The 26921-nt window shown below is 43.6% G+C and overlaps 1 protein-coding gene across 4 annotated transcripts in view; it reads left to right on the top strand.

Annotated features, from left to right (window-relative positions):
- The window catches only part of rai1 (retinoic acid induced 1), an 88952-nt gene that overhangs the window by 4755 nt on the left and 57276 nt on the right, over nucleotides 1-26921 (top strand). For 2 of the 4 annotated variants that reach the window (XM_072268376.1, XM_072268377.1), the window contains exon 2: nucleotides 16687-16844. The exons of the other annotated variants lie outside the window; for them this stretch is intronic. The gene's annotated coding sequence lies outside the window, so the exon portion shown is untranslated. The remainder of the gene's footprint in view (nucleotides 1-16686; nucleotides 16845-26921) is intronic. 4 annotated transcript variants of the gene reach the window in all.

Here is a 26921-nt window from a genome sequence, read left to right as displayed (position 1 = left end):
TGAGTTCACAGGTCTACTAGCTCTGCTGATGTGCAGCCTGATACATGGGGAGTGTTTGATGTTCATGGGCATTCCAGGGTAGCCCAATCCATTTCCTTGACATCACTCAAACACAGCTTACTATGAGAACCCTCAAAACACTGACTATCTGATCACACTGCACCATGATGAAGCCCAGTTCTTTTGTCATCCAATATGTGCATACACAACATGAAGAACAAGAATTTTTTCCCCACAATAATGTGGTGCCAAATCTAACCTTGTGCTCAGCTGTTACCCTGGAAATAATCAGTCAAGATACCTGCAAATCCATAAATTATTATGACTTGCAGTTCATTGTCTTAAAGGATGTTGGGAAAAAAATCAGTAGTAACTTCAAAGGAATTTGGAAAGTATTTTGCTCTGAAAATCCAGTGATTAATCATAGGAACAGGCAGAGAGCACTTTGAGCCTCCTGCAGTTCTCCCATTAATGAGACCACGGCCGGTCTGTGACCTGACACCACATATCTGCCTTTATCATGCCCATTCTTTCAAGCGTTCTCACCTTTTGACAAACATTCTGACCTGTTTAGGAGTTTTTAACTATATTTTATCCAATTGATCAATTTAATTCACTCTACTCATGGGTCTGCACTCCTTTGAATATATAAATATACGGAATAACTAAGGCCTTGTGGACAATTTAACATCCCAGTTAGCATGGCACTATTATAGCTCAGGCATCAGAGTACAGAGTTGGACTCTGGAGCCGTCTGCAAGGAGTTTGAACGTGTGGGAGAACAATCAAACTGTTTCCTCTGGGTGCTCTAGTTTCCTCCCACAGTCCAAAGATGTACTGGTTGGTAGGTTAATTGGTCATTGTAAGTTGTCCTGTGATTAGGCTGAGGTTAAATCGGTGGGTTGCTGGTTTCTGCAGGGGTCTGTTCTGCAGTGCATCTCCAAATAAATAAATAAAGTCCACATTATGACAATTCAGTGGGACATCTACAGCTTTCTCACCCACTTCCTTCAAAACAGTGGGAAAAATGGGACTTGGCACTCATTTGAGCCATTGTTTTCCTAATTATTGTGACTTTATTCCTTTTAATTTTGTCCCCATCCCTGATTCAATATTACTTGAGATGCCTAGCATACTGTCATCTTCCCCTGCTGTAAATACTTAAACAAGTAATTACTCGGCACAACTGTAATTGCTTTGGTTCCATTTCAGTGTCAACATGATCCACTTTGAAGATGGTACATTTTGTTCATGACTACCCTTTTCAACAAAGTTGTAAGGATATTTTGTTTGTAATATCCATTTAATACTCCTTTATTGTTGATGTTATTATCTGTTACACTTTGGAACTAGGATAGATACACACGAGCAATCATTGCAGCATTTGCATTAATTGTAGATTTTCCTTCAGCTTTATTTTGTTCCTTTTCTCATTAGTTATCCATGACTGGTTTTTATTTGGAAAATAGAGTTTTTGCTGCTTACCAGTATTAAGTGTTTTATATATATTTTTAATACTTCCTGCTGATGTTGTAAATTTGCTCATTAACAATTTTTTTCCAGTTTATCAGGGAGTTGTTTTCTCTACAAATTCTTCCAGAAGTTTAGAAAGATGAGAGTTATTTGTCATTTTTCCCTTTCAAAAACAATACTGTTTAACTATACTACTAACCAAATCTCTGGTTTATTACTCATTAATAAATCCAATATTCAGTTTCTAGGACTAATTGTTGCTGAATACCCTTGAGAACGAGTTAGAATACTTTCAGGAAAAGACTTGAGCTGGTGTGTTTGTCTTAATCTATATGAAAGTTATCACTCATTTAAATTATAATCCTTTCTCTTTATGTTTGTCTAATCTCTGCATTTATAGTGCCAACAAAAAGTATTCAGCCCCCTCCCCCCCCCAGAAGTTTTCATGTTTTATCATTTTACAACATTGAATCACAGTGAATGTAATTTGGCTTTTTTGACACTGATCAACAGAAAATACTCTCTTGTGTCAAAGAGAAAACAAATCTCTACAAAGTTATCTAAATTAATTGCATAAGTATTCACCCCCTTTAATATGACACAGCAAATTTGTTTTAGAAGTCACATAATTAGTTACATGGAGTTTCAATTAATTGTGGTAGAAATACACCTGTATCTGGAAGGGCCAACTGCTGGTGAGTCAGTATCCTGGCAAAAACTACACCATGAAGACAAAAGAATACTCCAAGCAACCCTGCGAAAAGGATATTGAAAAGTATGTCAGGAGATGGATACAAGAAAATTTCCAAATCACTGAATATCCCTTGGAGTACAGTTAAGTCAATCATCAAAAAATAGAAAGAATATGGCACAGTTGTAAATCTGCCTAGAGTGGGTCATCCTCAAAAATCTGAGTGACCACGTAAGAAGGGGACTAGTGAGGGAGGCCACCAAGGGACCTATGACAGCTCTGGAGGAGTTGCGAGCTTCAGTGGCTGAGGTGAGAGAGACTGTACATACAACAATTGTTGCCCGGGTGCTTCACCAGCCGCAGCTTTATGGAAGAGTGGCAAAGAGAAAGCCACTGTTGGAAATAAAAAAACTCGGATGAAATCTCGGCTAGAGTTTGCCAGAAGGCATGTATAGTCTCTGAAGGCAGCTGGAAGAAGGTTTGATGGTCTGATGAAACCAAAATTGAGCTTCTTAGCAGCAAGATACAGGGAAATCCTGGAGGAAAACCTGATGCAGTCTGCAAGAGAACTGTGACTTGGGAGAAGATTTATTTTCCAGCAAGACAATGACCCGAAGCATAAAGCCAAATCTACACAGGAATGTCCTAAAAACAACAAAGTCAATGTCCTGGGGTGGCCAAGTCAGAGTCCAGACATCAATCCAATTGAGAATTTGTAGCTGGACTTAAAAAGGGCTGTTCGTTCACCATCCCCAAGCAATCTGACAGAACTTGAGCAGTTTTGTAAAGAGGTGAGGTGAGGGCCTCTGTCAGTCAGAATTGACCAAAGCTATTGCGTCCTAGCTGTCTAGATACACAAGCCTGGGCAGTATAATATGGAGAGCAAACTGTTGCTCATGTAGCAAGCTCCCCCTCTCTATGCATCTGACGAACCCAGAGGAAGGGCAGAGACCGATACCACTTTGGTACCAGCAGCATTACAGGAGTTGCCAGTCAGCACTGAACTCAATGTAGGACTGCCTTAGGGACTCCAGCTCTGGATTTTTCCCTCGGGCTTTACTCCTGAAGCCTTCCCCATGAGTGGGTTTGGCACAAGGCAGTGGAGGTTTGAGATCAGAGTTTTCCTTCTCCTAGATGAGCTGCCACCCACAGCCAACAAGCCCATTCTGCCCAAAGTGACTGGTTTTAAGGCGCCTGTAACCCACCTTTGCTCCTTCTGTCAGTAAAAACAGTTCTGCCGAGCCTAGTAGCTAAGCTATACATGAAGGCCAGGAGCTGGGTTTGGTTGTCAGAGGCTGTTTGAGGTGCGCACCATTGGGAGCGTTTAATAGGTAGTGGGAGCTTGTCCCCATTACCACCCTCGGCTATAACAACCTTAAGGAACCTTTATTTGTAAAGAAGAATGGGGAAAAATTCCAGTCCAGATGTACAAAGCTGATAGAGACCTATCCACACAGACTCAAGGATGTAATTGCTGCCAAAGGTGACTTGAAAACTGACTTGAAGGAGGAGAATACTTATGCAATCAATTGTTTTGTGTTTTATATTTGTAATTAATTAAAATCACTTTGTAGGGATCTGTTTTTACTTTTGCATTAAATCCATTGTGATTCAATGCTGTAAAACAATAAAGCATGGAAACCTCCCCCCGGGGGGGGGGGGGGGAGAATGCGAATACTTTTTATAGGCACTCTATGTGTTCCACCAATCTACAGTTGGTATTGGAACCTTCTAAATCACATCCATCGTTATCTTAAATCCTTATCTAATTTTTTAACTACTTGTAAAGTCTCTGTTATCTACTTTCTCCAACCATGCTGTTTCAGAGCTGTGATATTTAATCCTCAATCACTGCTGTTCTCCATCTATCAATTTTCCTATCTTTCCACCCAGTTGCATAGCCTGAATTCAGTTCCCAGTTTTGACTGTGTAGAGGCAATGTTTCTGCAATGCCCATTATTGTATATCATTACCCTGCATTCCATTCAATACTTTCTTTATACTCAGTGGTCAGTGTCTCAGATTTTAACCTATTTTAGTTATCTTAAAGGTGTACTACTTTCTTTCTCCTGGTTCAGTTGACTTGTCTTTCCTCTGATTTATTTATTTATTATTGAGACACAACCCGGTTAGTTCCCGTGGCGTTTTCAGCACTTTCAGCCACGCCGCCCAGCAGTCCCCTAGTTTAAATCTCGCCTAATTGCGGGACAGTTTTCAATGACCAGTTAACCTACCAACCGGTACGTCTCAACTATGGAAGGAAACCGGAGACCCAGAGAAAACCCACGCGGTCACAAGGAGAAGATACAAACTCCTTACAGGCAGTGGCGGGAACTAACTGGGTCGCCTGTACCGTAAAGCGTTGTGCTAACCATGCTGCCCCTGTGATTTATATACTTTGCTTTGGTTTAGCTATTTATTAGGAAAGCACAGAAGATACTTGAAAAAATATTTGCAGGTCTAATCTAGGAAAATGCCAAGGTGTTCTTTAAATACAGAAAGGGAAAGAGAGTTAGTAAAAAGGAGGAACTGTGGCCAACCAGAGTATGGATCAAAGCATATATAGAGTTCTAAAAAGAATATTTTATGCCTGTTTCCATGAAAGAACGCAGTGTTAGACATTGACACTGAAGAGAAAATGAAATGTTAGAAATGGTAAACATAGAGAAAGAACATTTTAAGGGGGCCAGTTCTTTAAAAAGGAATATGTTGCCAGGCCTGGATGAAATACTCTTAAGGAAAGCAAGATGGAAGGTTGCAGAACTGATCAGCTTGTAGTCCTTCCAGATTAAGGGTTGTGTAACCTGAGCAGCAGAAGACTGCTAATATGGTATTGTCATTTTATAAGAGAAATAAATAAACAATATAGCTAGCCTACCACTGGTGGTGAAAAAATTACTGGAGAGCATTGGAAAAAATTCTCAGACCATGTTAATCAAGAGGGGAAGGGAGGAACAGGCTTAAATGAGGAGGAAATTGTCAAGTGATGAGGGGATATATTGAGAGAAAGCAGGCTGTGCAGGGTTTATTTAAACGCAAACAACAGGAATTCTGCAGATGCTGGAAATTCAAGCAACACACATCAAAGTTGCTGGTGAACGCAGCAGGCCAGGCAGCATCTGTCGACTGCACCTCTTCCTACAGATGCTGCCTCGCCTGCTGCGTTCACCAGCAACTTTGATGTGTGTGCAGAGTTTATGGATGGATTTAAGAAACCGGCAAGAATTTGGGAATTGCTTAAAGGGTCTAGGCAGCAGCTGTGAAGTAGCACAGGTTAATCAGGAATTTTTTTTAAAGGGGAAGGTTCTGTCTGATTAATGATTCACCCTCTTTGTTACCTCTTCAAAAATTCAGTGATGGAGGTGCATATGATTGTAGCAGGGCTTTTGACATGGCAGATGATCAGGAAATTAGCCCATGGGATCCAAGGCAAAGTGGTAGGTTGCATTCAAAATGAGCTCAGTGGGTAAAAGCAAGGGGTAATTGTCCAAGGGGGGGGGCTTATTGATTAGAAATCTGTATATTAATGTGGATCTACAAGATTTTGTTGTAGATCCCTTACTTTGTTTGCACATGTAACTATCTAAATTTAAATATAATGGCTATGGTAGCTGCAAACTGGGACTAACATTAAAATGACACTGTTTTTTGGGCTGGACTGGATATGGAAAGCTGATTGATGTGTGACTTTTCTATGACTATTCTCCTTATTCGAGCCCTTTCCTACTTCATCCTCAGCCCTTCCTTTCAACACATACCTGAAGCTGAGGGGACACCTGGAAGGAGCTCGTAAGATAATAAGATGCATAGATAGAGTCAGGATTTTTCCCCAGGGTAGAAGTATCAAATATCATGAAATACATCTAGGGTGAGAGGGTGAAAGTTTAAAGAAGATATGTATGTGTAGGTGCCCGAAGTTGTGATGGAAGCAGATATGGTAGTGGTTTCTAGAGACATGTATATGCAGGGAATAGAGGGATACACATCATGTGCAGACAGAAACGATTTAACTTAATTTGACATCATGTTCAGTACAGATATAGTGAGCTGAAAAGCCTGTTCTATGTGTGGTACTGTTCTGTGCACCTGATACCCATTTGGTTCACATGGAGACTATTCTGACCCAGTACTGGTGGAAGAATCGTACAGAAGGAATCCTTTTCCTCGCTGTACCACTTCACCCATGTGCTTGCCTCCTGAGTATTCAATTGTCTGTGCTAATTTGCATGTCTAGAGATGATAGATTTTTGCTTGTTGCTTTGTTAGTCCCTGCTCATGGCACTCTCCAGGACAGATTTCTTGCCTATTTTCCCCTTATGTTGTTGGTTGCAATATGGATGACATTTGTTTGATCCTAATCCTTCCCCCCTGAACAGGCTACCCTGGACTGCCCTGTGCATGTATTCATGGGTTGTTCAGGCTTTTAGTTAGCTGTCCTTCTGTGGGCCTGAAGTGGCTTTATGTCAGTTTCAGAGGAGAATCAGGAGTGATCCACATCCTAATGGGTCCAGAATCACATTTGGGCAGACCAGAGTGCAAGTATATTGTGTCAGTCTTCACTGTAAGATACCAGCAGTATGCCAGAAATTTGAGAGTGTCAGGGAACAGAAGTGAGTGCAGTCACTATTCCTAAGGAACAAGGTGCTTGGGAAGCTGAAAGGTCTGAAGGTAGATAAGTCACCTGGACCAGATGGACTGCACCCCAGGGTTCTGAAAGAGGTAGCTGAAGAGATTGTGGAGGCATTTGTATTGACTTTTCTATAATCAAATAGATTCTAGAATGGTTTTGCAGGACTGGAAAATTACAAGTGTCACTCTACTCCTTAAGAAGTGAAGGAGGCAAAAGACAATAAATTATAAGTTAGCCTGACGTAGTGGTTGGCAAGATGTTAGGCTCCATCATTAAGGATGATATTTTGGGGTACTTGGTGGCACATGATAAAATAGGCCAAAGTCAGCATGGTTTCCTAAATGGGAAATCTTGCTTGACAAATCTGTTGGAATTCTTTGAGGAAATAAGTAGCAGGATGGACAAACAAAAGTCACGGGTGTTGTTTAGTTGGATTTTCAGTAGGCCTGTGACAAGATGCCATACATGAGGCTGCTTGGCAAGATAAAAGCCCATGAAGAAAAATATAAACGTGGATTGACTGATTGGCAGGAGGCAAAGAGTGGGAATAAAGGGGGTCTTTTTCTGTTTGGCTGCCAATGACTCGTGGTGTTCCACAGAGGTTGGTGTTGGGACTGCTTTTCACATTTTATGTCAATGATTTGGATGATGGAATTGATGGCTTTGTGGCCAGGTTTTCAGACCAAAGATAGATGGAGGGGCAGGTAGTGTTGTAGAAGCAGGGAGTCTGCCGAAAGACTTGGACAGTGTAGGAGAATGGGCAAAGATGTGGCAGATGAATATAATGTAGGGAAGTGTATGGTCATGTACTTTGGTGGAAGAAATAAAGGTGTAGACTATCTTCTAAATGGGAAGAGAATTCAGGAACCGGAGGTACAAAGGAACTTGGGAGCCCTAGTGCAGGATTCCCTGAAGGTTAACTGCAGGTTGAGTCAGTCGTAAGAAAGGCAAATGCAATGTTAGTATTCATTTTGAGAGGACTAGAGTATAAAAGTAAGGATGTAATGTGGAAGCTTAATAAGGCACTGGTCAGACTGCACTTTCAGTATTGTGACCAGTTTTGGGCTTCTTACCTAAGGAAGGGTATGCTGGCATTGGAGAAGGTCCAGAGGAGGTTAATGAGAATGATTCTGGGAATGAAAGGATTTTCATAAGAGGAGCTTTTGTTGGTTAAGGGCCTGTACTCAATTGGAGTTTAGAAGAATGTGAGGTGTTGCATTTTGGAAGGAAAAATCAAGGTAGGACATACACAGTAAATGGTAGGGCACTGAGGAGTGCGGAGGGACAAAGGGATCTGGGAGTTCAGATACATAATTCCCTGAAAGTGGTGTCACAGGTAGACAGGGTTGTAAAGAAGGCTTTTGGCATCCTGGCAGTCATAAATCAAAGTACTGAGTATAGGAGTTGGAATGTTATGGGGACATTGGTGAGGCCAGATTTGGAGTATTGTGTACAGTTCTGGTCACTTAACTATAGGAAGGATATCAGTAAGATTGAAAGAGTGCAGAGAAGATTTACTAGGATGTTGCTGGGTTTTCAGGAGTTGAGTTACAGGGAAAGATTGAACACGTTAGGACTTTATTCCTTGGAGCATGGAAGAATGAGGGGAGATTTAATAGAGGTTTACAAAATTATGAGGTGTATAGACAAAGTAAATGTGAATAGGCTCTTTCCACTTAGTTTAGAAGAGATAAATATGAGAGGACATGGCTTTAGGGTGAAAGAGGAAAGGTTTAGGTGGAACATTAGGGGGAACTTCTTCACTCAGAGAGTGGTGGGAGTGTGGAACGAGCTGCCATCTGACGTGGTAAATACGGGCTCACTCTTAAGTTTTAAGAATAAGTTGGATAGGTACATGGATGGGAGAGGTCTGGAGGGTTATGGACCGGATGCAGATCAATGGGACTGGTGGAATAATGTTTCAGCACAGACTAGAAGGGCCAAATGGCCTGTTTTCTGTGCTGTAGTGTTCTATGGTTCTATGGATCTCATTGAAACACTTTGAAAGTTGAAAGGTCCAGATAGAGTTGACATGGAGAGGATGTTGCCTATAATGGGGGAATCTAGCACTGGGGGCACATCCTTAAAATTAAAGGGTATTCCTTTAGAACAGAGATGAGGAATTTCTTTGGCCAGAGGGTGGTGAATCTGTGGAATTTATTGCCACAGATGGCTTTGGAGGCCAAGTCATTGGGTATTTTTAAAATATAAGAAATATAAGTTGATAGGTTTTTGATTAGTCAGGGTGTCAAAGGTTAAGAGAGAAGGCTGGAGAATGGAGTTGAGAGGGAAAATAAATCAGCCATGATCAAATGGCGGAGCAGACTCGATAGGCCAAATGACCTGATTCTGCTGCTAGGTCTTGTGGGCTTATGGATTTTCAATGGTTCAATTTAATATCCGGGAATATTTTCAGTTTATAACCCAAAATCCTTACTTCTCACAAACTACAATCCTGTAGTTTCATGTACAGCATTACAGATTTTGCACATTTTTAAAAATCCAGTTTTTTTTTTAATTACTTGAATTTCAATTCCAAAACCCATGTGGTAGAATATGAATTTTACGTATTCAGATCAATAATCTCGTGTTTTAACTGCGGTGCCTCTCTACCGCAGATAGTTGGGCAACATCCAATATAGTGCTCTATGTTCCTTTCAAAAAAAATTATCTTCTTCCTCCTAATGATCAAATCCACTTCAATTACAGCATTACGTTTCTTCTTTTCATTTCTCCTGCTTCTGAGTGCTACGGTCCACTTTTGAGTTATCCTTCCAACAGATTTAATCTATTTTCTCACGACAGCAAATATATTGTTGTCTGTGTGATAGGATCATTTCCGAAGTTTCTCACAATGCCCTACATCTGGATTCCTTTATCAGTTACACCAACCCTCCTCTGACCTTGAACCTGTACAAGCTGACTGAGATCTGGAACCAACAGTACAATGATTCCTGTCTCTCTCATGTACGATTGAGTCTCTAGTGCAGTGAAATTCAGGATCCCCTTTTGTATGTACCTCATTCATATGCGATTTTCTCACTGCTACCATTTCTTCTGGAATTGGAAATGGTTTATTATTGTCACATGTACCAAGATGCAGTAAAAAGTGTAAAAGTAGTCTTACATACTGTTCGCACAGATCAGGTCCTTACACAGTGCTTTGAAGAAACGCAATGCAGAATAAAGAATAACAGCTGCAGAGAAAGTGTACTGCAGGTAAGCAATAAGGTGCAAGCTCATAATAAATGAGGTCAACGGTCCATCTTATTGTACTAGGGAACCACTTAATAGTCTTATTAAACAATAATATAACATTTGGATAGAAGCCGTCCTTCAGCTTGGTGATACATGCTTTCAGATTTTTGTGTCTTTTGCTCGATGGTAGAGGGGAAAAGAGAATGTTTCTGGTGGGTGGCGTCTTTGATTATGCTGTCTGCTTTACTGAGGCAGTGAGAAGCATAGACAGAGTCTATAGATGAAAGGCCGGTTTTGGTGATGTCCACAAATCTGCAATTTCTTGCAGAGCACTTGTCACAGCAAGCCATTGTGTGACCAGGTGTTGTATACGTGGATTTCCAGAAGGCATTTGATAAGGTGCCGCATAAAAGACTTATCCATAAGATAAGGATGCGTGGAGTTGGGGGTGATGTTTTAGCATAGAAAGAATATTGGTTAACTTATAGAAGACAGAGAGTTGGGGTGAATGGATGTTTCACAAACACGAGAAGATCTGCAGATACTGGAAATCTGAATGAAGAGTTTGAGCCTGAAGGTTTGACTGTTTACTTTTTTCCATAGATGTCTGGCCTGACGAGTTCCTCCAGCATTTTGTGTGATGAATGGGCCTGCACCCACGATTAGACCATAAAACATAGGAGCAGAATTAGGCCACCTGGCCCAGCGAGTCTGCTCCGCCATTCAATCACAGCTGATCCTTTTTTAAAATCTCCTCCTCAACCCCAGTTTCTGGCTTTCTCCCCGTAACCTTTGATGCCATGTTCACACTTGGAGTATTGTCAACAGTTTTGGGCCCCTTATCTCAGAAAGAATGTATTATCATTAGAGAGAGTCCAATGGGGGTTCACGAGGGTGATTCCGGGAATGAAAGGACTACATATGAGGAGCATTTGAAAGCTTTGAGCCTGTACTCACTGCAATTTAGAATGTGTGGGGATCTCATTGAAACCTACTGAATGTTGAAAGGACTAGATAAGGTGGATGAGGAGAGGATGTTTCCTATAGTGGGGGTATCCAGAACAAAAGCACAGCCTCAAAATTCAGGGGTGACCTTTTAGAGCAGAGATAAGGAGGAAATTTTAAGCCAGAGAGTGGTGAATCTGTGGAATGCTCTGCCATAGACTGCAGTTGAGGCCAAGTCCGTGGGTATAATTAAAGTGGAAGCTGATAGATTCCTGATTAGTCGGGGCATCAAGGGATATGTTGAGGGGGCAGGTGTATGGGATCGGGGATCAGCCATGATAAAATGGCAGAGTGGACTCGATGGGCTGAATGGCCTAATTCTGCTCCTATGTCTTATGGTCTTATGGGTGTTTCTCTAGTTGGCAGTCAGTGGTGAGCATGGTGGTGTGGGCTACAACTATTCACAACATGCAGTCATGGCTTGGAAGGGGTGGCTGAGTGCAGTGTATCTAAATTTGCTGATGACACTAAAATGAGTGAAAAGCAAATTATGCAGAACAAATGGAGAGTCTGCAGAATGATATAGGTAGATTAAGCGAGTGGGTAAGGATCTGGCATTTAGAATACAACAAGGAAAAAGATCAGATTAATATTTAAGGTGTTGTTCCTTTGTCATGGAGTGAGGCTGAAGGAGTATACATCCCGAAGGAAGGGAATTCTTCTCCATTGAATCAGTTCCGACTAATTTCACTCCTGAATATAGAGGGGAAGATTATGTTTGGCATTCTGGCAGAAAGAATATCTTCATTTGTGATAGAGAATGGATTGGTAAATACATCTGTGCAGAAGGCAGGAATACCTGGCTTCCCAGGATGCCTTGAACATTCTAGTATGATATGGCATACTATCCAGGAGTCAAAAAGGTTGAGATGAAATCTGGCTGTAGTTTGGCTTGATCTTGCAAATGCGTATGGTTCTGCTCCCCATGTCCTGATTGAGTTTGCGATGGAATTCCTATGGATTCCTGCTAAGGTGAGGAACTTTGTTATGCAGTACTACAACGATTTCCGGATGAGGTTTAACACTCAGCAGTTTACAACTAGGTGGCAGAGCTTGGTTGTTGGAATCCCAATGGGATGTGCGATTTCACCCATCCTTTTTGTGTTAGCCATGGAGGTCATTGTGAGGGCTGCAGAATCAGTGGGACAAGGTGTCGCACTTGATGGCGGAGTGGACTTACCACCAATACGAGCGTTCATGGACGACCTTACCCTTTTGGGTCCCAGCACAGAGGCAGTGGAAAGTGTACTATCTAGACTCGAGGAGCTAATGGATTGGGGAAGAATGAAGTTCAAGACCAAGAAGTCAAGGAGCCTTGTTCTTAGGAGAGGAAAGCTGGTTGACTTTCATTTCACCCTTTGTGGAGAGGAGATTCCATCCATTCAGGACCAACCAGTTAAGAGCCTCGGGCGATGGTACACAGAGGAGCTGAGAGACACCAAGAGGGTTCAAGAGGCAGGAGAACAGATCAGCAGAGATCTGATGTCTGTCGACAAGTGTGGCTTGCCTGGCAAGTTGAAGTTGTGGTGCTTGCAGTATGGACTGATGCCATGGATAATGTGGCCACTAACTGTCTATGAAGTGGCAATGTCCCATGTTGAGGCAATGGTACTGAAGATCAACAAGTATGTGAAGAAGTGGCTTGGAGTACCGAGCAGCCTCACCAATGTTGCAATCCACAGTAGCCAGACAAAGCTTACCATCCCAGTGCAAACCCTTGCTGAAGAGGTCAAGGTAGCCAAGGTAAGATCATTCTTGATGCTCCGAGACTCAAAAGACCCTGTCATCAAGAACACCCAGCCGGATGTGAGATCAGGCAGGAGGTGGTCAGCCCGTGTAGCAGTTGATGAGGCAGAGTCTAGATTGAAGCACAAGGAGACGGTTGGGGCTATCCAGCTAGGCCACCAGGGACTTGGATGGACAACCCACAAGTGGAGGTCACCTTCTACAGGTAAGGAGCACTATGAGCTTGTGACACAAGAAATACGAGAGGTAGAATAGGAGAAGAGGTTAACTAAAACAGCTGGCCCGGCCAAACAAGGGCCTTGGACCCGGTGGGAAAGTGTTGAACAACGACACCTATCTTGGAATGTTCTGTGGCAGATGGAACCGCTCCGCATTTCTTTCCTACGTAGAGCAGCGTACGATCTGCTCCCAACACCTGCCAACCTCAGCACCTGGTATGAAGATAAGACAGACAGGTGTGCTGCTTGTGGCAAGAAGGGAACACTTCAACATATCTTGAGTGCATGCAGAGTCAATCTTTCCAGCGGCATGTACACTTGGAGACATAACAATGTTCTGAAAGTTGGAACAGAAGCGGTTGAGCAGAGAGTACTGCAGAACAACTTATCTCATGCCCCATGCTGCACAGAACATCGCATATCATTTGTGAAAGAAAGCTCCAAGTCAAGGGTGTACAGCACAGGCTCACGACCAAGCAGACTTTCGTCAGCCAATGATTGGTGTGTCAAGGCTGACCTGGACGGGAAAGGCAGTTTCCCGGAGCAAATAGCTTTCACGACATTGCGTCCAGATAGAATCGTATGGTCTGACACCAGTAGAGAAGCGGTTATTGGTGAACTCACAGTCACCTGGGAAGACAACATCGATGAAACCCAAGAGCGCAAGCTAACCAAGTATGCAGAGTTGAGATCAGAGTGCAGAGACAGAGCGTGGAAGGTCTCATGCTATCCATTTGAAGTAGGCTGACGTGGGTTTATTGCGTTCACTCTCCAGAAGTGGCTGCGTGACCTTGGCTCCACTAGAAGAGAGATGAAGTCAACCAGCAGGGCTGTAGCTGAGGCAGCAGAGAAAGGATCAGCATGGGTGTGGACCAAGTATGTCCAGAGGGGCAGATAGTCAGACAGTGTATACATATCTTGCAAACCCTTCAGTAGTTGCATAGACACCTGAAGAGTAGACTATCTGTTGGATGGAAGTGACCAACAACTCTGATAGAGGCAGATGCCAAGTTTTTAAGCTCACCAGTGGGAGGTGGTGCTTTAGCACTGCTGGCCCACCACCTTGAGGGAGTCTTAATCATAAGCAGGCCGAAACTCCTGAAGACAGGTGGCAGATCAACTGATGATCCCACTGGTGATAGCACAGGACAGTTAACATCTTAGTCCACGTGTATTTTCAATTCTTTTAAATGGTGCAAGATTGCAGCATGCTGTTGTGCGGAGGGACTTGGGAGTGCTTGTGCATGAATCACAGAAGGTTGTTCTGAGGTGCAACAGCTTATCAAGAGTGCAAATGAATGTTGGCCTTCATTGCTAGAAGGATTGAATTTAAGAGCAGGGAGGTTATGCTTCATCTATACAGGGTGCTGGTGAGGCCATATCTGGAGACCTTACTTGAGGAAAGGCATGCCAGCTTTGGAGGCAGTGCAGAGGATGTTCAGCAGGTTGATTCTGGAGATGAAAGGGTTAACCTATGAGGAGAGATCGAGTCGCCTGGGACTATACTCACTGGAATTAAGAAGAATGAGAGTGGATCTTATAGAAACATGAAATCATGAAAGAAACACACATCAAAGTTACTGGTGAACGCAGCAGGCCAGGCAGTATCTCTAGGATGTTTCAGGCCGAGACCCTTCGCCAGGACTAACTGAAGGAAGAGTTAGTAAGAGATTTGAAAGTTGGAGGGGGAGGGGGAAAAATTATTTAAAGTGAGGATAAGTTCTGCCAGATGGGGGAAAGTGGTGGTGGAGAGGAACTGGTTGGGTCTGGTGTCCAGAAAAGTACTGAGAGCTTTGAGGCCTTTCTGGTTGGAGGTGGTGGTGTATAGGGACTGGACTTCCAGAGGAAAAATAAGATGATGGGGGCCAGGGAACCTGAAATCCATGAAAAAATCAAGAGTGTGTAAGATGTCACAGATGTAGGTAGGTAGGAAGGCCCTCAAATCCCCCCCCCCCACACCCCTCCTTTGCCATTTCCCATCTCCTTTTCTCTCCTTCACCTCATCTCCTTGCCTGTCCATCACCTGCCTCTGGTACTCCTTCCCCCTTTTTCTTTCTTTCATAGCCTTCTGTCTCTTTCACTCTTCAACTTCCTCCCTCTCCAGGTTTCACCTATCACCTGGTGTTTCTCTCTTCCTCCTCCACCCACTTTTTAAATCAACTCCTCAGCTTTTTTTCTCCAGTTGTGCTGAAGGGTTTCAGCCCGAAACGTCGACTGTACTTTTTTTCCACAGATGCTGCCTGGCCTGCTGAGTTCCTCCAGCATTTTGTATGTGTTGCTAAGATAGAGGCAGGAAAGTTGATTCTACTGATAGGTGAGACTGGAACTTGGGGATATAGCCTCAATATTCGGGGAATAGATTTAGGACGGAGATGAAGAGAAACTGCTTTTACCAGGGAATTATGAATCTGTCAAATTCTCTGCCCAGCGAAGCCGTAGAGGCTACCTCATTAAATATATTTAAGACACAGTTAAATAGAGTTTTGCATGGCAGGAGACTGAAGGTTTATGGAGAAGAACAGGTAGGTGGAGCTGAGTCGACAACCAGATCAGCCATGGAATGGCAGAACAGGGTCAATTTCTGACTGCTGCTTCTATTTCCTGTGTTCCTGTGTCACAGTAAAGTAGGGGGCTGATGAGGCAGCCTTGTGTTTAAGATAATTGTGGCAGAGTTGTTCTGTCTATCCTTACTGATTGTGTTCTGTTGGTCAGGAAGTTGAGGATCCATTTTTAGAGGGAGGCTGGAGTTTGGTGATGACTTTGCTTGTTACTAAAGTATTAAAGATGAAGCTGTAGTGACACAGCTCAGAAGTTCAGATAGGATGCTTTCTGTGCTGCATTGGTAAGGATCAAAGGAGACATGCCAAATTTCTTCAGCTTCTTGAGGAAGTAGAGGCACTGGTGAGCTTTCTTGTTCAGACCAGGACAGGCGGTTGGTGATACTCACTCCTAGAAACTTGAAGCTCTCAACCTCACCACTGTTGATGATGATGTGTGCACAGCCTCCTTCCTGAAGTCAATGACCAGCTCTTTTGTTCAGCTGACACTGAGGGAAGGTTGTTGTCATGACACCATGTCACTGAAGTTTCTTTCTCTTTCCTGTACTTTGACTCATTGTTCTTTGAGATACAGCTCACTACATTAGTATTATTTGCAAACATATAAAACAGGGGTTCCCAACCTTTTTTAATACCATTAAGCAGGGTTTTGTGGACCCCAGGTTGGGAACCCTAATGTAGAATCTATTCACAAAGTTATTGGTATACATGAAGTAAAGTAGGGGGCTGATGAGGCAGCCTTGTGTTTAAGATAATTGTGGCAGAGTTGTTCTGTCTATCCTTACTGATTGTGTTCTGTTGGTCAGGAAGTTGAGGATCCATTTTTAGAGGGAGGCTGGAGTTTGGTGATGACTTTGCTTGTTACTAAAGTATTAAAGATGAAGCTGTAGTGGATAAACAATAGTCTGACATCGGTGTCTTTACTGTCCAGATGCTCCATAGATGGATGTCTGGCAGGGAGTTGGTATCTGCTGTAGATCTGTCTTGGTAGTAGGTGGATTGTAGTGGATTGAGATTGCCTAGAAAGCTGGAGTTAATGTGTGCTGTGAACAGCTTCTCAAAGTACTTCAAGATGATAAGTGTTAGAGTTACTGTGTTGTAGCTGTGTTGGTGATGTTATCATGTTTTTCCTTGGGTACCGGGATGATAGTGGTCTTCTTAAAACAGGTGGGAACCACAGTTTGGAGCAGGGAGAGGTTAAAATGCCTGCAAATACCCCAGGCAGCTGATCTGCACAGAGTCTGAGAATACCACTAAGGACAACATCCATGCCAGATGCTTTTCATGGATTCACTTTCTGGAAGACTAATCTTGTGTCTGCAACGGTGAGTGTGGATTTTGGTGCACTGGAGGTTATTGGGGGGGGGGGTGGATTGGTTGAAATGACATACCCATTCTCTTCTGTTCAAAATGTGTATAGAATGCATTAACAAGCACAGGTGCTGGACATCCAAAGCACACAGCTGCTTCCTCCACCCATACTGACTCGTTGACTTTATAAATTTTGCTTCCAACTTCCGCCCTGCCCTCAAATTTACCGGGGCCATTTCTGACACCTCCCTCCCCTTTCTCAATCTCTCCTGTCTCTATCTCTGGAGATAGTCTATCTATTGATAGCTTTTGTAAACCCACAGCTTCTGGACTACCTTTTCCCACCCTGTCACTTGTAAAAAATGCAATCCCATTCTCTTAGTCTGCTTCATCTGCTCTCAGGATGTGGCTTTTCATTTGAGAACGAATGAGATGTCCTCCTCCTCCAAAGAAAGGAGCTTTCCTTCCTTCCACTGTCAATGCTGCCCTCACCTGCATCTCTTCCATTTTGCCCACGTCAGCCCTTGCCCCATTGTCCCACTGCCGCACCAGGGATAGGGTTCCTCTTGTCCTCACCTACCATCCCACTAGCCTCTGTATTTAGCACATAATTCTGTGTAGCTTTCGCCATCTCCAACTGGATCCCACCACCAAGCACATCTTGCTCCTGCTTTCTGCAGGGATCGCTCCTTATGTGACTCCCTTTTCCACTCATCCTTCCCTGCTGATCTCCCTCCTGACACTTATCCTTGCAAGTGGAACAAGCGCTACACCTGCCCCTACACCTCCTCCCTCACTACCATCCAGGGGCCTAAACAGTCCTTGTGTGAGGATGCTTCACCTACGAGTCTGTGGGGTCGCCTACTGTGTCTGGTGCTCTTGGTGTGGCCTAGGTGAAACCTGACATAGATTGGTAGACTGCTTTGCCAAGGATGTACGTTCGGTCTGCCAGAAAAATTGGGATCTCCTGGTAGCCACCCTTTTCGATTCTACTTCCCATTTTCATTCCACCATCTCAGTCCATGGTCTCCTCTGTTGCCGCAATGAGGCCACATTCAGACTGATGGAGCAACACATTATATTCCATGTGGGTAGCCTCCAACTTGATGGCAGGAACGTCAATTTCTTGAAGCTCTGGTAATTGTCCCCCCCCTTCACCATTCCCCATTCCTGTACCCCTTTCTCACCTTCACCTTATCTCCTTCTGGTGTTCCTCCTCCTTCCCGTTCTTCCATGGTCTGTCCTCTCCTATCAGCTTCCCCATCCTCCAGCCCTTTATCTCTTTCACTGATCGACCTCCCAGCTCTTTACTTCACCCCTCCCCTCCCCCTTTCCGGTTTCACCTATCACCTACCACCTTGTGCTTCTTCCTCTCCTCCCCCCACCTTCTTACTGTGAATTCTCATCTTTTTTCTCAGTCCAGATGAAGGATGTCAGCCAGAAATGTTGACTCTGTAGTCTTTTCCATTGATGCTGCCTGGCCCAATGAGTTCCTCTAGCATTTTGTGTGTGTTGCATAGAAAGCATTCAGTTCATTAGGTTGTCCAGCTTCATTTTATAGCATGTAAGCCCTGCCACAACAGATGGCTGGTCAGGGGCTTGATTTTGGCCTGGTGCTGTCTCTTAGCATCACCTTTAGCTTCATGGAGGTTGTATCTCACCTTGTCCGTGCTCTTCCATACTACTTGTAGATGTATATTCTTTCAGATACTTTTTTAGCTTTAACTGGTCAGATAACACCAAACAAACTTTTAATCATTTAAATTTTTTAACAATGGAAGATCTGCGAGAGGGAGGATAGGCAGGTGATAGAGAAGGGAAGTGTTCAGACCGACTGTTTGAGATGTGTCTATTTTAATGTAAAGAGTATTATGAACAAAGCGGATGAGCTTAGAGAGTGGATTAGTACTTGGAGCTATGATGTTGTGGCCATTACAGAGACTTGGATGGCTCAGGGACAGGAATGGTTACTGCAAGTGCCAGGCTTTAGATGTTTCAGAAAGGACAGGGAGGGAGGCAAAAGAGGAAGGGGCGTGGCACTGCTGATCAGAGATAGTGTCACGGCTGCAGAAAAGGAGGAAGTCATGGAGGGATTGTCTACGGAGTCTTTGTGGGTGGAAGTTAGAAACAAGAAGGGGTCAATAACTCTACCGGGTGTTTTTTATAGACCACCCAACAGCGACAGGGACATTGAGGAGCAGATAGGGAGACAGATTCTGGAAAAGTGTAATAATAACAGAGTGGTTGTGGCGGGAGATTTTAATTTCCCAAATATCGATTGGCATGTCCCTAGAGCAAAGGGTCTAGATGGGGTGGAGTTTGCTAGGTGAGCAGGAAGGATTCCTGACACAATATGTAGATAAGCCTACAAGAGGAGAGGCTGTACTTGATCTGGTATTGGGAAATGAACCTGGTCAGGGGTCAGGTCTCTCAGTGGGAAAGCATTTTGAAGATAGTGATCATAATTCTATCTCCTTTAACACAGCATTGGAGAGGGATAGGAACAGACAAGTTAGGAAAGTGTTTAATTGGAGTAAGGGGAAATATGAGGCCAGAAGGGAAGGAACTTGGAAGCATAAATCAGAAACAGATGTTTTCAGGGAAACATACGGAAGAAATGTAGCAAATGTTCAGGGGATATTTGCGTGGGGTTCTGCATAGTTATGTTCCAATGAGACAGAGAAAGGATGGTAGGGTTACAGGAACCATGGTGTACAAAGGTTGTTGTAAACCTAGTCAAGAAGAAGAGAAGAGCTTATGAAAGGCTCAAGAAACTAGGTAACGATAGAGATCTAGAAGATTATAAGGCTAGCAGGAAGGAGCTTAAGAATGAACTTGGGAAGGCCAGAAGGGGCCATGAGAAGGTCTTGGCGGACAGGATCAAGGAAAAACCCAAGGATTCGACAAGTATGTGAAAAGCTAGAGGATAAGACGTGAGAGAATAGGACCAATTAAGTGTGACAGTGGAAAAGTGAGAACAGAACCAGAGGAGATAGCAGAGATACTTAATGAATACTTTGCTTCAGTATTCACTACGGAAAAGGAACTTGGCGATTGTAGGGATGACTTACAGTGGACTGAAAAGGTTGAGCGTGTAGATATTAAGGAAAAGGATGTGCTGGAGCTTTTGGAAAGCATCAAGTTGGATAAATCACCGGGACCAGATGAGATGTACCCCAGGCTACTTTGGGAGGCGAGGGAGGAAATTGCTGAGCCTCTTCCGATCTTTGCATTATCAATGGGGCCAGGAGAGGTTCCAGAGGATTGGAGGGTTGCAGATATTGTTCCCTTATTCAAGAAAGGGAGTAGAGATAGCCCAGAAAATTATGGACCAGTGAGTCTTACTTCAGTGGTTGGTAAATTGATGGAGAAGATCCTGAGAGGCAGGATTTATGAACATTTGGAGACGCATAATATGATTGAGAATAGTCACCATGACTTTGTCAAAGGCAGGTCGTGCCTTACGAGCCTGGTTGAATTTTTTGAGGATGTGACTAAGCACATTGATGAAGGAAGAGCAGTAGATGTAGTGTATATGGATTTCAGCAAGGCATTTGATCATGTGCCCCAAGCAAGGCTTATTGAGAAAGTAAGGAGGCATGGGATCCAAAGGGACATTGCTTGTGGATCCAGAACTGGCTTGCCCACAGAAGGCAAAGAGTGGTTGTAGACGGGTCATATTCTGGGTGGAGGTCGGTGACCAGTGGTGTGCCTCGGGGATCTGTTCTGGGACCCCTACTCTTTGTGATTTTTATAAATGACCTGGATGAGGCAGTGGAAGAATGGGTTAGTAAGTTTGCTGGTGACACAAAGGTTGAGGGTGTTGTGGATAGTGTGGAGGGCTGTCAGAGGTTACAGCAGGACATTGATAATAGGATGCAAAACTGGGCTGAGAAGTGGCAGATGGAGTTCAACCCAGATAAGTGTGAGGTGGTTCATTTTGGTAGGTTAAATATGATGGCAGAATATAGTATTAATGGCAAGACTCCTGGCAGTGTGGAGGATCAGAGGGATCTTGGGGTCCGAGTACATAGGACACCTAAAGCTGCTGTGCAGTTTGACTGTGTGGTTAAGAAGGCATATGGTGCATTGGCCTTCATCAATCGTGGGATTGAGTTTAAGAGCCAAGAGGTAATGTTGCAGCTATATTGGACACTGGTCAGACCCCACTTGGAGTACTGTGCTCAGTTCTGGTCACCTCACTACAGGAAGGATGTGGAAACCACAGAATGGGTGCAGAGGAGATTTACAAGGATGTTGCGTGGATTGGGTAGCATGCCTTATGGGTTGAGTGAACTTGGCCTTTTCTCCTTGGAGCGATGGAAGATGAGAGGTGACCTGATAGAGGTGTACAAGATGATGAGAGGTATTTATCGTTCGATAGTCAGAGGCTTTTTCACAGGGCTGAAATGGCTAGCATGAGAGGGCATAATTTTAAGGTGTTTGGAAGTAGGTACAGAGGAGATGTCAGGGGTAAGTTTTTTTATGCAGAGAGTGGTGAGTGCGTGGAATGGGCTGCCAGCGACGGTGGTAGATACAGTAGGGTCTTTTAAGAGACTCCAGGATAGGTACATGAAGCTTAGAAAAGTAGAGGGCTATGGGTAACCCGAGGTAATTTCTAAGGTAAGAACATGTTCGGCACAGCTTTGTGGGTTGAAGGGCCTGTATTTTGCTGTTTTCTATGTTTATCTGCTCTTACTCAATCTCTGCCTTCAGTTCTTCCATTTTCATAGGTTGTTTTTTTCTGTCAGGCTAATTCCTCTCTACTTTTTCTCATTGTTTTCAAATAGGGAAAAATATCCAGCACAATGTATGATACTGCACTTGCTCAGTAATGTTGCAACTGGGCTTATAAAAGGAGACTTGACGAATTTGTTTGAAATGGGAAAGTTGAGTGAAATAAACACAGCAAATGTTAGACTATTATTATAATTTGGGAAAACAATGAATTGGGGTAGAGGGAAATATGATGCTATTGGGCAGGAACTTGGGAACATAAATTGGGAGCAGATGTTCTCAGGGAAATGCACGGCAGAAGTGTGACAAATGTTCAGGGAACACTTGCATGGCGTTCTGCATAGGTATGTTCCATTGAGGCAGGGAAAGGATGGTGGGTAAAAGAACCATGGTGTACCATGATGTAGAAAATCCAGTCAAGAAGAAAATGTTGCAAAAGGTTCAAGAAACTAAGTACTGTTAGAGCTGTAGAAAATTACATGGGTGCCAGGAAAGAGCTCAAGAATGAAATTAAGAGAGCTAGAAGGGGCCATAAGAAGGCCTCGGCAAGCAGGATTAAAGAAAACCCCAAGGCATTCTACAAGTATCTAAAAAGCAATAGGGTGAGCCATGTGAGAATAGGATCAATCAGGAGTGAGAGTGGAAACGTGCATGGAGCCAGGTAGTGGTACTTAATAAATACTTTGCTTCAGTTTTCACCAGTGAAAAGGATCTTGGCAATTGTGGAGATGACTTACAGTGTGCTAAAATGCTTGAGTGTATTGACGTTAAGAAAGAAGATGTGCTGGATCTTTCTAAAGGTATTAAGTTAAATAAGTTGCCGGAACTGGACGAGATATGCCCCAGGCTACTGTGGGAAGAGAGGGAGGAGGTTGCTGAGCCTCTGGCGATGATCTTTGCATCATCAATAGGGATGGGAGAAGTACCAGAGGATTGGAAGGTTGCAAGCATTGTTCCCTTGTTCAAGAAAGGGAATACAGATAACCTAGCAAGTTATAGACCAGTGAGTCTTACTTCAGTGGTGGGCAAGTTGTTAGAGAAGATCCTGAGAGGCAGGATTTTTGAGCATTTGGAGAGACATAATCTGATTAGGGATGGTCAACGTGGCTTTGTCGAGGGTAGATCATGCCTTACGAGCCTGATTGAATTCTTTGAGGATGTAACAAAACACATTGATGAAGGTAGAGTTGTGGATATAGTATATATAGATTTCAGGAAGGTATTTGATAAGGTTCCCCATGCAAGGCTTATTCAGGAAGTAAGGAGGCATGGGATCCAAGGAGACCTTGCTTTGTGGATCCAGAATTGGCTTGCCCACAGAAGGCAAAGAGTGGTTGTAGATGGTTTGTACTCTGCATGGAGGACAGTGACCAGTGGTGTTCCGCAGGGATCTGTTCTGGGACCCCTCCTCTTCATGATTTTTTTGAAAATTGACCTGAATGAGGAAGTAGAAGGGTGAGTTCATAAGTTTGCTAATGACACAAAAGTTGGGTGTGGAGGATTGTCAGAGGTTACAGCAGGACATCAATAGGATGCAGATCTGGGCTGAGAAATAGCAGATAGAGTTCAACCCAGATAAGTGTGAAGTTGTTCATTTCGGTAAGTGAAATTTGAAGACAGAATATAATGTTAATGGTTAGACACTTGGCAGTGTGGAGGATCAGCGAGATCTTGGGGTCCATGTCCATAGGACCCTCAAAGCTGCTGGCAAGTTGACAGTGTTATTAAGAAGGCCTGTGGCGTGATGGCATTCATCAACCTTGGGTTTGAATTCAAGAGCCGTAAGGTAATGTTAAAGCTATATAAGGCCTTGGTCAGACCCCACTTGGAGAACTGTGTTCAGTTCTAGTCACCTCGCTAAAGGAAGGATGTTGATTCTTTTGAGAGAGTGCAGAGGAGATTTACAAGGATGTTGCCTGGATTGGGGAGCATGCCCTATGAAAATAGGTTGAGTGAACCTGGCCTTTTCTCCTTGGAGCGACGGAGGATATGAAGTGACCTGATAGAGGTGTATAAGATAATGAGAGGCATTGATTATGTGGATAGCCAGAGGCTTTTTCCCGGGGCTGAAATGGCTGACACAAGGGGGCATGGTTTTAAGGTGCTTGGAAGTAGGTACAAGGGATGGTGTTAGGGGTAAGTTTTTCACACAAGAGAGTGGTGGGTGCGTGGAATGCAGTGCCAGCGATGGTAGTAGAGGCGGATATAATAGGGTGTTTTATGATAGGTACATGGAGCTTATAGAGGGCTGTGCAGTAGGGAAATTCTAGACGGTTGCTAGGGTAGGTTACATGGTTGTACAACATTGTGGGCCGAAGGGCCTGTAATGTGCTGTAGATTTCTATGCTCAATGGTTTATGTTCTATCAAGCTGAGATGGAATGTTAAATGTTTCTCACTCCAAAGATGCCAGTTTATCTCTATTGCTGAATATTTCCAGCATTTTCAGTGTTATTTATTTCTAGCAACTTTTTTGCTTTTTGACTCCTCAGTGAAAGTTTGGGATATGACATTACTGCTTATGTTGGACTCTAAGGATAGTTGGATGATAAATAACTTTGCCACTCTTGATTTGGATCAATGATTCAGGCGTGTCCACAAAGGTCTTCATGTCCTGCCTGGTCTCAGGCTTTTACCACCTTACCTGATCTCAGCCAAAACAAAGTGATGGTAATATAATTGGCCTCAGAGTACTGGAAGTTTGGAAAGGAAAACTGTATAGTCCTCTAAAATGTGCATATACTTTTATCATCTGAGATTTGGGCACATTATGTCCACTTTTACAGCTCCATCTCATCCCTAGTCATGTATCCTGACCACAGTTACCAGCATAGAATAGTTTGGAAGTAACAGGGTTCGGGCATGTTGCTGGAGACGTGTGCCTTGGGAGGTGAAGAGAAAATGTTAATCAGTATATGCATAAGATTTCAGTGGAAAGAGCAGTATGGTTCCATCATGAAGTCTGCTCCTGTCTGTTGCCGATTTTAACACGCGCAACAGATGGCTCAATTCTGACATTCAGCAGTCTAATGAGGAAGAGACATAACTCTTGGAGCATCTTCAGTGAAGAAGAGATGTAATTCCTGGATCAGTTCAACCATAGCAATGTGTAAATGTAGAGGGAAGAAAGACAATGACAGGAAGTGAGAGTAGGGGCTTATAAGTTTGACAGTCAGAAACTACGAGAGAGAATGAGGGCACAATGTGAGCAAAAAGGGATGGATTATGAGAGGGACAGAGAACTGATGCAGAGAATGAATGGGGAAGGTAAGGGCAGAGAAGGAGTAAATGAGCCAGGAGCCAGTAACATTTATCACTTGGGAACGGAGTGATGTAGGTAGTCTCCAGCCCCTTGGTATGAACATAGAATTCTCCAAATTCCCGTAATTCCCTCCCCCTCCCTTCCCCTATCCCTATGTCACTCTGCCCCCTCCCCCAGCTGCCTATCACCTCCCTCATGGTTCTGCCTCCTTCTACTACCCATTGTGTTTTCCCCTATTCCTTCTTCACCTTTCCTGCCTATCCCCTCCCTGCTTCCCCTCACCCACCCCTTTATCTTTCCCTTTACAGGTTTTCCACCTGGAATCTACCAGCCTTCTCCTTTCCACCTCCCCTGACCTTCTTTATAGGGCCTCTGCCCCTTCCCCCTTCAGTCCTGACGAAGGGCTCCGGCCCGAAACGTTGACTGATCGTTTCCAAGGATGCTGCCCGACCTGCTGAGTTCCTCCAACGTGTTGTGAGTGTTGGAGTGATGTATTAGACAGCAAAAAGAGAGCTTGAAATCACCTGCCAAATGGAAAAGGCAAATCAGAAGGAAATATAATCTGAAAAGTGTGAATGCAGGTAATCTGTTTTTGTGTTGGTGCAGTTTTTAAACTGAAGTTGTTTTAGTGTTTTTTGGGCAATGCTTAGTGCACTGATGTGTGATTCTCTTACTCCATCCCTAGGACTCCATAATTTTACCTGTCTGTACTACAGCCTGTCTGCTGCTTAAACCAACATACATGCTCATGTTGCCTTCCAACTCAGTTACTGTGTTGATCCCCATCCTGTATCCTCCATCAACTAGTTCATCTGACATTTTCCTGAAATTTCTTTGACATGAAGTGAAATCATCTGGCCCATTGAGTTTTTGCTGCCTCTCAGAATAATCCCATCACTCCACATATTTCGCTAGAATAAACTCTCTCACACATACACATTTCTCTTCTCATCCGAATCAGAAGGTACATTTTTAGGAAACTGGCCACTCAGCAGAAATTCACACAGTCATTGGGTAGAGCATGTAGATTCCACACTGGCGGGTTCAGGCTGAGAAGTCTGCTTCGTGACTGTGTCACCTCTGCTGCTGATCATATATAGCCACTGACTGCTGGTCAACTAATGCCTCAATTTAAATAGTCACTCTTGTATTCGTTCTTCATCACTCCTCCCTCCTTCTGTCTCATTAATCTTCTACTGTACACCCAAACAAGTTTGCATTTCTTTGTACCTGACCATTTCAGATGCATCTCAATACTGTCAGCCATGCCCACATACCTACAGCTGTTTAGTCTCATCCTTGCCCTGTTGACTTACTTAAGAGTCTTAGAGCACTACCGCACAGAAACAGACCCTTTGGCCCATCTAGGCAGTGCCAACTGCTATTCTACCTCGTTCCATCGACCCACATCTGTACTATAGCCCCACGTACCCCTCCCATCATGTACAAACTCCTCTTAAATGCTGCAGTCAAACCTGCATTTGCCACCTCCACGGACAGCTTGTTCCACACTCACACCACCCTCTGAGTGAAGAAGTTCCCCTTAAATCTTTTACCTTTCATCCTTAACCAATGACCTCTAGCTCTAGTCTCACCCAACCTCAGTGGAAAACGCTTGTTTGCATTTCTCAATCTATACCTTCCATAGTTTTGTAAACCTCTATCAAATGTCTCCTCATTCTCCTACGCCCCAGTGGATAGAACACTAATGTATTCAACCTTTTCCTTTTTCCCAGGTCCTCAAGTCCCAACGACATCCTTGTAAAATTTCTCTGTGTTCTTTCAATTTTTTGATATCTTTCCTGTAGTTAGGTGGTCAGAACTGCAACCAGTACTCAAAATTTGGCCTCACCACCATCTTGTACAACTTTGACATAGCATTTCAACTCCTGTACTTAATATATTGATTTATGAAGTGTGCTGGAAGTTCTCTTTACAACCCTGTCTATCTGTTACATGACTTACAAGGAGTAATGGATCTGTATTCTCAGATCCTTGTGTTCTACCACACTCCTCAGTGCCCTGCCCTGCTGTTCACTGTACAAGTCCTACCCTGGTTTGTCCACACCTCACAGTTGTCAGCATTCATTTCC

The sequence above is a fragment of the Mobula birostris genome, chromosome 9, assembly GCF_030028105.1.
Source record: "Mobula birostris isolate sMobBir1 chromosome 9, sMobBir1.hap1, whole genome shotgun sequence".
Taxonomy (NCBI): Eukaryota; Metazoa; Chordata; class Chondrichthyes; order Myliobatiformes; family Myliobatidae; genus Mobula; species Mobula birostris.
Note: the sequence above shows the minus strand (reverse complement) of the source record. Positions and strands in the feature narration are given on the sequence as shown.